Source organism: Pantherophis guttatus, chromosome 5 (genome assembly GCF_059756535.1).
Source record: "Pantherophis guttatus breed Tessera chromosome 5, ASM5975653v1, whole genome shotgun sequence".
Classification (NCBI taxonomy): Eukaryota; Metazoa; Chordata; class Lepidosauria; order Squamata; family Colubridae; genus Pantherophis; species Pantherophis guttatus.
The window spans coordinates 1,061,993-1,073,158 of NC_142067.1; positions in this window are offsets into that span (position 1 = coordinate 1,061,993).

Below are 11,166 nucleotides of genomic sequence, written 5' to 3' on the forward strand. Positions count from 1 at the left end.
GAGTTTAAATTCCTCTTCATTTGAGGCAGTCGCTATCCCGGCCTGCAGCGCTGATCATTTCCGTTACTCAAAATAGCACCACTTCTGTAAACAGAAGATGACGCCGGCCAATTTGGGGGAACCCCCGGGGGTGTGGAAGAGCTAAAGGTTGAAGGAAACAAAGGCAGGCTCTTAGGGTCTTCTGTGAGAAGCCCCCATGGCGGGGGTGGGTGGGGTGTCCCAGTGGTGAACATAGGGGAGAAGGAGGGGGGATCTGGAGAGCTTTTGGGGGGGAGGGCAATTTTGATTGCCAGATCTCTCTTGCCAAAAAAAAAAACCATGAAAATTAAAATTGCCTTTGTTTTTCAACAGTCCTTTTTAGACCCTTAGCCTGATCCTTCTGCCTGAACCATATATTGGAACGGTTTCTTTCTTTCTTTCTTTCCTTTCTCTCTCTCTTTATTTTTTCTTTCTCTCCTTTCTCTCTTTCCTTTCTATTTCTTTTCTCTCTCTCTCTTTCCTTTCTCTCTCTTTCTCTCTTTCGAAATAGAAATAGAACAGTTGGAAGGGACATTGGAAGTCATCTAGTCCAACCCCCTGCTGAGGCAGGAAACCCTGTACCATTTCAGACAGATGGTTGTCCAATCTCTTCTTAAAATCTTCCAGTGGTGGAGCATTCAAACAACTGGAGGCAAGCACTGGTGAATTGTCCTCCCTGGCAGGAAATTTCTCCTTCATTCCAGGTTGCTTCTCTCCTGGATTAGTTTCCACCTGTTGCTTCTTGTCCCACAGCTATTAAGCGAATCTGGCTTCCCCATTGACTCTGCTGGTCATAAAAGGGGATCACATGACCCCAGGACACTGCAACCGTCATAAGTATGAGCCAGTTGTCCTGCTTGGGGGGAGGGGGTTGGGCTTTGGAGAATTCTTTTCCTTCCTTCCTTCCTTTTTCTTGTAAACCTCGACTTATAACAGTTCATTTAGTGACCAAAGTTACAACAGCATTGAAACAGGGACTTTGGGCCATTTTTCACACAACGTTGCCACGTTCTCGTGGTCATCGGATCCAAATTCAGCCGCTTGGCAACTGGATCATACTTACGACAGTTGCGGTGTCCTGGGGTCATGTGATCCCCTTTTATGACCAAAGTCAATGGGGAAGCCAGATTTGCTTAACAGCCATGTGACTAACTTAACAACGATTCCCTTAACAACTGTGGCAAGAAAGGTCATAAAATGGGGCACAACTCAAGCAACCGCCTTGTTTAGCCACAAATTTTGGGCTCCGTTATGGTTGTAAGTTGAGGACTACCTATATCTTACAGAGGTTTTTTTTTCCCCCAGTTTTTGTGCTTTAATTACCCTGGAGAGAAAAGTTGTGGAACAGGATTGTCTACATTTTATAGGGCAATACTTCACTTGCTGCATTTTAAACATTGACCCAGATTAATACACTGATTCCTAGTGGAAGAATTTGGGACTTTGCAAGGAATCCTTGGAAGCCGTCATCTTTTTTCCGTTTATGGGGAAAAAAGAGAAAATTTCGTCCATTTTTGGCACTTTGTCTTGAGGTTGTTATTCTTACAGGTAGCCCTCAAATTGGGACCACAATTTTGGTCCCTAAGCAACGTGGTTGTTAAGAGTCATCACATAACCGGACTCGATGTTATTACCATTTCACCATGGCAGTTAAACGAATCAGCCGGACGTTAAGTCAATCCAGCTGTTGCAATTGATGTTATCCTGAACTGGTTGGGAATATTGCAAACCGCAATCGGATCACTGCAAGATACGGCAGTCGGTTGTAAATGCCTAAACTGCAACCATGTGACCATGTGGGTGATGAAACGGTCGTAAGTGCGAGGACAGGTCATAACTCACTTTTTCTGAGGCTGTTGTAACTTTTAAACCGTTGTTAAACGGTCACAAGTTGAGGACCCCCTGTACAGACTTCCTGTCCGGTGAGCCTCCCAACAAGGAACAGAGCCAGGCAGCTTTCTCCTCTCTTCTTTAGTCTTAAAACCTCCCTGTAAGGTAGGGCCAGAATCCACGTGTAGCTGTTCTATGGAGATCTCAGCCAAAATTGTGTCTCCCAGAAGGCAGCCTGCTCCCGTTCTGAGTTCCGACATCTCCATTCTAGTGGCAGCATCGGGGTTGGGACTGGCTGGGAGTTGTAGTCCCGGAAGGCGCCTGCCTGGGGGCCTCAAATCCTCTCTGCCTGTTTGCACACGATGAGGATTGGCTCACTCCTCTCCATGGGCCGTTTCAGGAAAAGCACTGATTCACAAACTTCCCACTGTAGCCGGCAACCTTCCTCTACTGAAAATGCGCCCCTAGAGCCAACCACTAGGCCCCTTGAAGGCAGAGAGCATGCCTGCTTTTCTAATACGGTGGGGAGTGTCTGCTGTGCCCCCCCCCTCCCTCCCTCCCTCTCGGCTCCCGAAGAAGGAGAAGGAAGAGGCGGAGGCTCCGGGCAGGGAGGCTGGGCGCCTTCTGAAGTGGTGGGAGCAGGACGTCTGGCACGATGGAGACAGGCAGGGGGTGGCAAGGAGTTTATGCGCACCTGTCTTTGTGTTCATATGTGCACAGAGAGCAATAAACTCAGGGTGTTTATAGACATACATAAATAGGGAGGGAGGGAAAGACAGATGGGATGGATGGATGGATGGGATGAATGAATGGAGAGATGGATGGGTGGATGGATGGATGGATGGATGAACTGATGGATGGACAGATGCTCTCCTCAGCCCATAAACTCCATAACCAAATCATAAAAAGGCAGCCAAGCCTGGCTTTCCTTGCCTCCCAGAGCCACGGGGCAGAGGGCTCCTTCCCAAACAGCCCCAAAGGAAATAAGGACCAGAAACTTCATCCAAGAAGCTTCTTCGGTTCTGACTGAAGGGTGGAGGATGGAAGGATTTATGCTCCTCTGGTCGTTAGCGCTCTTTCTGAGAGTCCTTGAGGCCTCTTGCCCTCAGGGTCACCTGAATATTGCCAATTGGTGTGGAGCCTTCTTGGAACTGCTGAAAGGACAGAACAGTTAGAACTGAAGAAGCTTCTTGGATGAGAAGCAAAATGTTTTCAAAAAAAAAACCCCAAGAAAATCCAGTTGCCTTCTGGAAAAAACACCATTGGGACAACGATGACCTGGAGGATTGAGAAACTCCTTAGACATCTACCAAGAAAATGTTTGGTGGGAAAACCACAAGGGAAGGGAAGAGCTGCTTGCTACGCAGAATCAGCGGAAGGACAGCGTGGCTGATTATTGACACGCGCTGGAAGTGCGTTACGAGCAGTCAAGGCAACCAGCACTATTTATTTTTAATGTTAGTGGTTTGAACTTTAAGAGGATGAATTGGGTGGACTGTTTTGTGTGGAGTGAATGTGTTTCCGCTCTAGAAAATTACAACTCAAGTGGGCCGGAACATGTGAATATGACTTCTCCAAAACTGAGTGAATGACAACACACAAACACACACACAACCATGCGATGAGCTGTTATGAAACTGAAACGGTCTGTGTTGCCTGGCTCAACCAAGCGAAAGGAATTCCCAGCTGAGAAGGAAAAGTCAGGAAGAGGTCAAGGCAGAACCTCCATTCAGGACCCTCCCCTCCCGGATTGCCCCCAGGCTGCACCAAAGGGCCAACAACAGGCTCCCAATTGCCAGAGCATTGATGGTCTCTGTTCTGGTGGTACTTCTCGGAAAAGATACGGTAGGCATGGCTTACTCTAGGAAAGAGAAGTCAGAAGAACAGAATTGGAAGGGACCTCAGAGGTCTTCTAAGCCAACCCCCTGCCCAGGCAGGAGACCCCAGACCATTTCAGACTAATGGCTATCCAATCTCTTCTTAAAAACCTCCAGCACCCACCACTTCTGCAAGGCAAGCCATTCCACTGATTAATCGTTCTGTTAATTTCTCCTTAGGTCCAGGTTGCTTCTCTGCTTGATCAGTTTCCATCAGCTGCCTTCTGGTGCATTGGAGAATAAACTGACCCCCTCCCTCTTCTTTGTGGCTGCCCCCACCCACCCAAGATTGGAAGACTGCTATCATGTCCTTCTTTTCCTTAAATTAGACACACCCAGTTCCTGCCGGGCTTATTTCTAGATGTTTATTTCTACCTGCTGGTTTATGGCCGATGTGCTTGAGTGGTAGGCTTCCAGAAATACTCTTGCGTTTTTGGTCTTGGTTTGGCCTAGGATGTTCTCAGTTCCCCAGTTGGAGGCATGGTTGACTCTGTCCACAGGTTGTGCAATCAAGGGGTTTTCATTATGTCTCCTAACTGCCAGTTGGTCTTCATAAATTAGAGCATGAAATGCCTGCAAGAAAACCACCAAGCTACCCAAAAGCGCAAAAATTTTGGAATTTACTAAAGAACCGGCGGGAAGAAATTTTGTCAACAAATGTTTCTTACTGGGAATTATAGAAAGAAAATATAAGAAAGATACAAATTATTTATTACTGCATATACTCACAGTGGCATGAAGAGCCTTTGCTCAAAAATGGAAAGAGAAAGATATTCCAACTGAAGAGGAAATATTACTGAAAATCTTTAACTGCACAGAAATGGACAGACTCACTTTGAAACTCAAGAATAAAAGCGAAACTAAGTACTACAAAATCTGGGAACAATTTTATAATTGTATAGATAACAAGAGGGTAGCCAAGACAAATGTATAGTGTCAGAACAAAAATATAGATGTTATTATAGATAAATGTATAAGAGATAAATATACAGAAATAAGGGGAAAAGTATTAATATCATATCATATTATGCTTAAATAATGAACAAAGCTAAAGAACTATATGTTTATATGAGTACTAATATTATTGTAAAGGGACAGAAAATGTTTGGAACCAGTGATGTCATATCTATGTCCAATGTTTTTTTTAATTTTGTATTATTAATAAAAAACTTAAAAAAAAGAAAACCACCAAGCTCAGAGAGCACCCCACTGTCCTCCTCCTTTCTGCCCATGGCTGTAAGTGAATCGCTGTGGTTATTAAGTGAGTAACATGGTTGTAAAGTGAATCTGGCTTCCCCATTGACTTCACTTGTCTGAAGGTCGCAAAAGGGGATGACGTGGCCCCCGGGGACACTGCAACCGTCAGAAGTACCTGCCAGTTGCTAAGCCTCTGAATTTTAATCACGTGACCGCAAGGGTGCTGCAATGGTCATAAGTGTGAAAAACAGGGCCTGTGTAACTTCAAACGGTCCCACCTCTCACGGATGGTTGAATTGGGCTGTCTTGCGCATCACAATGGGCTGGACTAGATGACCTTTGGGTCCCTTTCAACTCTATGATTCAGCAATACCCAGAACAGCTTCGATCCATCGGTTTGTTGGAGGAAATGTCCATCTGGGTTCAGTTCTGAGTAGGGAGAAAGACACTGGAAACATGGTGGCTGATCAGAAAGATGGTTTTTAATGCTGGACAGGACCACGTGGTTTGAGGTCCTGGGCAAAAAAAGCACACGGGTGAGAGAGATTTAAACCCTCTGTTGGGCTTTGAATTTGACCTTGTATTCTGATTGGTTGTCAGACTCCCATGGGGCCATGCAGGGGTAACTTTGTAGGTTGTCTTTTGAGTCCCAGGCTTGGTTGAGCCTTGCTGGGTGATGTAATCTCCCCAAGTGCCATGTGGTGAGTGCTGTTGTTAGATGGGTAGAGGGCTAATCCTACCTTTGTTGGATTTTGGATGAGGGCATTTGCTTATGAATAGAGCTAGCTATCTCTTTATCTCTTAAGTGCTGACATCTGCTGTGTGCTATTGAGGAGGATGTGGGCTATTAAGAGTGTATCTGCTTCCTGTCTAAAAAAACATATTTCTCCATTTCTCATCCAGGGAAATATAATATTCTGCTATTTTAATATTTCCTAGAATATTTCATTTTCCTAGGAGAGGGATGTGGGCTAACTTCCTACAGGTTCTTAGAACAGAGCGAGATTTACGCAGATGATCTGTTTTCTTCTCACTTTCCTTTTAAGCTTAAGAAGGGGCTTATTTAAGAAGAAGTTGAGTAAGCAAAAAACCTCGGTCTGATCTGAGCAGAAATTAATTGACTCAAAAGGAAGAATGATTTGCACCTCTCTTCTCGCTATGCTAATATGAAACATTCTCAGAATGAGTGAACATTTATTGTCATCCGTTGGCTTTCTATGGGCATATTAAAGAGAGAATTAATTTTAAAAGAAGACTAAGGTAACTGGAAAAAAACATCAGCAGTCAAAGCCTCACAAAAAAATTGTGGGTTTATTTGACCTTTGCAGCACATGTTAGTGTCATAAAAGCCTGCTGAGCAAATCTCTAGATCATGTTTTCCATGACCTCAATCTCATCAATGGTATTTCTTGTAAGCCACCCAGTGTCTCGTGAGAGTGAGGTGAGCAGCATATAAATTTAATAAAAGTAATAAATAAATAGCTAATATTTGTAGCTCAGACTTGGAACTCTCTGAGCTGGGTGGTTTCCTTGCAGACGTTTCATGACCCAACTAGGTAAACTCATCAATGCTACAGTATCATTAAGGAGCCTTGGTGGCGCAGTGGCTGAAGTACTGTTAAAAGCCAGCTGCCTGCAATTACTGCAAGTTCAAATCTCACCAGGCTCAAGGTTGACTCAGCCTTCCATCCTTCCGAGGTAGGTAAAATGAGGATCCGGATTGTGGGGGCAATAAGCTGACTTTGTATAAAAAAGAACACCACTTAAGGGGGGGGGGCAAAAGCCCTACTAAACAGGTGTATACAAAAGTATGAAGCCTATTGCTTAACGCATTGTAAGCCGCCCTGAGTCTCCGGAGAAGGGCGGCATATAAATCAGACCAATAAATAAATAAATAAATAAATAAATAAATTATCATCATTAGCGCTGATAATGTTCTCTAGTTGGGTAATAAAACATTTGCAAGAAAATTACGAAGCTCAGAGAGCACCTAGGAAAAAATAAATAAGAATCCTGAGACCCTAGAAGGTGTGCAGAGATGAGCCACAAAGATGAGAAGGGGTCTGAAGGCTAAACCAGGTGATGAACAGTTGAGGGAGCTGGGTATGTTTAGCCTAATGAAGAGAAGGCTTAGGGGGTGACATGAAAGCATCTTCCAATTTTGGAGGGGCTGCCCCAAAGAAGAGGGAGTCCAGCTATTCTCCAAAGCACCCGAAGGCAGGACAAGAAGCAACGGATGGAAACTCATCCAGGAGAGAAACAACCTGGAACTAAGGAGAAACTTCTTAGCAGTGAGAACAATTAACCAGTGGAACAGCTTGCCACCAGAAGTTGTGGGTGCCCCATCGCTGGAGGTTTAGAAGAACAGACCCGGACAGCCATTTGTCCAGGATGTAATAAGGTCATCTGCATCAGGCAAAGGTAGTCACTAGATGACCTCAAAGATCCCTTCTCCTGCCGGGGTGACTCAGTCCTGCCTTCTCCCTGTTTGAGCCATTTCTGAAACGAAAAGCAGAAGAAAGACTGGTGTTTTTCCTGAAAAGAGAAATCCGATCACTTTGGAAAATACAAATAATTAATTCCTGGAAAGAAAGCAGTGCCTTCTGTTGAAGCAACTGGCCCATCAGCAGGAAACAGATCCCTCTAACTGAGAACCCAAGAAAACATAGAGACTCCCTTGGCAAACCTTCTCTACCTGAAGATCCAAGCCGCAAATATCTGCTGACACTCTCTTGACTGCCACTTTGTGGTCATCTGGAGTTTGGCAGCCCGGCAATGCCAGTTCTACACCAAATCATAATAACTGGGGTCCATCAGAAGCAGGGGTCTCCAACCTTGGCCACTTTAAGACTTGTGGACTTCAACTCCCAGAGTTCCCCAGCTTTGCTGGCTGAGGAACTCTGGGAGTTGCACAAGTCTTAAAGTGACCAAGGCTGGAGACCCCTGATCAGAAGGACGAAATGATATCTTTTATGTGCCCAGAGCAAAACAAAACATGTTTATACCATTCAAAGTCACAGTGGCACTGGAAAAAAAATGATTTACTGCCAATCCTCACACTTACGACGACTGGAACCTCCTCGTGGCCACGTGATCAAAATTTAGGCGCTTGGCAATGACATGTATTTAGGACAGTTGTAGGATCCTGGGGTCACGTGACCTCCCTCTGTGACCTTCCCAGCCGGTTTCCGACAAGCAAAGTCAAGGGAGGGAGCTGAAGTTGTTTAATGACCATGTGATTCACTTAACAACCATGGCAGGAAGGGTGATAAAATCAGGCCTGATTCACTTAACAGCTGTACTGCTTAGCAATGGAACTTTAGGGCTTCTTGTGGTTGTAAGTGAAAGAACAACTGTAATTCAATAGAAAATGGGCTAATTCAGCCTCTGGCTTCAGCTCCCGCCCCTCGGAAATGGGTGGGTGGGATGCCCCTGCTCCGAGAACAATAACCTCCTCTTTCTTTTGTCCTGGGGAGAGAATTGGCACCCACAGCCTGGTGGGAAGGACGCAGGGAAGAGGAAGGCACCTGCAAAAACAGAGCTCAGGGGAATCAGGATCGGAATCAGAATAGAGCTGGAAGGGACTTTGGAGGTCTTCTAGTCCAGCCCCCTGCTCGAGCAGGAGACCCTATCCCATTTCAGACAAGTGACTGTTAAAAACCTCCAGTGATGGAGCACCCACAACTTTCTTGTGGCAAGCCGTTCCATCGGTTAATTGTTCTCACTGTCAGGAAATTTCTGCTTAGTTCCAGGTTGCTTCTCTCCTTGATTAGCTTCCATCCGTTGCTTCTTGCCCTGCCCTTCAGGGGCTTTGGTATATAACTTAGCCCTTGTCTTCTTTGGGGCAACTGCTGCCCTGTCCCCACTAGTCCTCCTTTTCTCTAGACTGGCCGTGCCCAGTTCCTGCTACTGTTCTTGAAAAGTCTTTGTCTCCAGGCCTTTAATCATCTTAGTCGCTCTTCTCTGCACTTTCTCCAAAGTCTCAACATTTTTTCTGTAATGTGGTGACCAAAACTGGAGGCTGCGAGGAGGTGAGAGGAGGAGGAGGAGGAGGAGGAGGAGGAGGAGGTGAGAGGAGGAGGAGGAGGAGGAGGAGGAGGAGGAGTCCTCTTGGAGCCCTTCCACCTTCATTTCTCCAGGTGCAAATCCAGCTGGCAGACTTTCCCCTCCAGTTTCTGGCAATGGGCGCCTTTCCCGTAACCCAGGTGGGTCTTGTTTCCTTTGGCCTTGCAGACCTTGGTGTTTCCCATCTACCTGGCAGGAGGCCTGAAGGCCGGGAATTCAGTCCCTTTAATCCAAACCGTGACACACACTCCACCAAGGGAGTGGACAGGACGGAGGGCAGGGCTGTTTTCCCGTCAGGGCTGATGAGCTGCGACGGTGCGTGATGTGAATCAGACCGGAGCGTAATGGCACAGAGCGTAATTCCGTGAACTGGGGATTGTTTCCATGTTGGGACACTGGAAGGACAAAGGGAGGGCCCTGAGCTGGTTCTCATCCTGTGCATTGCCTCAAAGAGGGCTAGAAACCCACTCAGTGGCAGCCTTTGAGTTGGGGGGAAGGGTATTTGGGCTGCTGGGTCAAGGGTCCGCCCTTCATCCAGACCCCTTTGCTAAATTGTCCTCCCTCTCAGGAAGTTTCTCCTCAATTCCAGGTTGCTTCTCTCCTTGATGAGTTTCCATCTGTTGCTTCTTCTCCTGCTTTCATGTGCTTTGGAGAATATCTTGACTTCCTCTTCTATGGGGCAGCTCCTCAAATATTGGAAGACTGCTATCCTGTCACTCCAAATCCTTCTTTTCACCAGACTGGCCATGCCCAGTTCCTGCAGCTGCTCTTCCTATGTTTGAGCCTCCAGTGCCCTAATCATCCTGGTTGCTCTTCTCTGCACTTTTTCTACCGTCTCCACACCTTTTTTTATCCGTGCTGACCAGAACTAGACACCGGATTCTAGGAAATCTGAGGAGCCCTCTTTCCCCAATGGGATTGACCCACCCCACTTCTGTTGGCAAAAGGGTCTATCCCAGACCCCACCCGCCAAGGATCTTCGGCTGGTGGGGTCCAGGCCTTTTTCTGCCACAGCCCCGACCTCTGGAACGTCTTGCCACACACCCCCAGGTGAGGTCCTCTTTCAGCCTTCAGGAAAAGCCTTAAAACCTGACTCAGCTGACTGGCTGGCACAGGAAGAGCTGCTGGCTGGAGGTGGTGGGTGCACTAACAGAGAAGGCACCTCCCCCTCCTCTCTCTTCCAAAGTCATGGTTGTTTTTTTTAACTTTGCTTTAATTTTAATCCATTTTTATATTGATAATCATTGTATGTTTGTTTTTTCTTAACATAAGTTTCTCAGAGGTGCTGGAAGCATTAGATGAACAGCATTTAAATTAGAGAGGTAGATAAATTGATAGATTGATAGATAGATAGATAGAAGATAGATAATAGACAGTAGACAGATAATTTCACTGCCCTGAGTCCTTCGGGAGTAGGGAGGTATATAAATTTAATAAAATAAAATAAATAAATAAAATAAATAATAGATACATAAATGATAGATACATAAATGATAGACAGAGATAATAGACAGTAGACAGATAATAGATACATAAATGATAGATAGGTAGAGATAGATAATAAGTAGATAATACAGTAGATAGATAGATAGATAGATAGATGGATAGATGGATGATAGATAGATAGAAGATAGATAATAGACAGTAGGCAGAGAATAGATAATAGATACATAAATGATGATAGATAGATAGAAGATAGATAATAGACAGTAGACAGTAATAGATACATAGATAGATAGAGATGATAGATGAAAAGGACACCATACTTGAGGGGGCACCAAATGGCCATTCCTGCCCTCCTCTGGGGCACTTCCGAGGGGCAGATTCAGGAACCCACCACTGACTTCTTCTGCCTGGTTCCTGGGGCCTGTTTGGCACCTGCAGCAAGCAGGATACGTGCTGGGCACCTTTTCACCAGGTGTGGCGGCTCCTGTCTTTGGCTACCACGTGGGACAGGAAAAGGGGTGAGAGGTTACATGCCAGCTCTGTCATTTTGCTTGCTGGCATCCTGCCATGAACGGAGGGAGGGGGCAGAGGAAGTTAGGGAAGTAGTACAGATGGTGAAAAAGAAGAGGGGGGGAGAGGAGGGAGGACATTGAGAGGAAGCAGAGGTGCCAAGCGGCCAGATTCACTGCCACAAGGATGCCAGGGCTGGGAACGAATGCCAAACCTCTTGGAG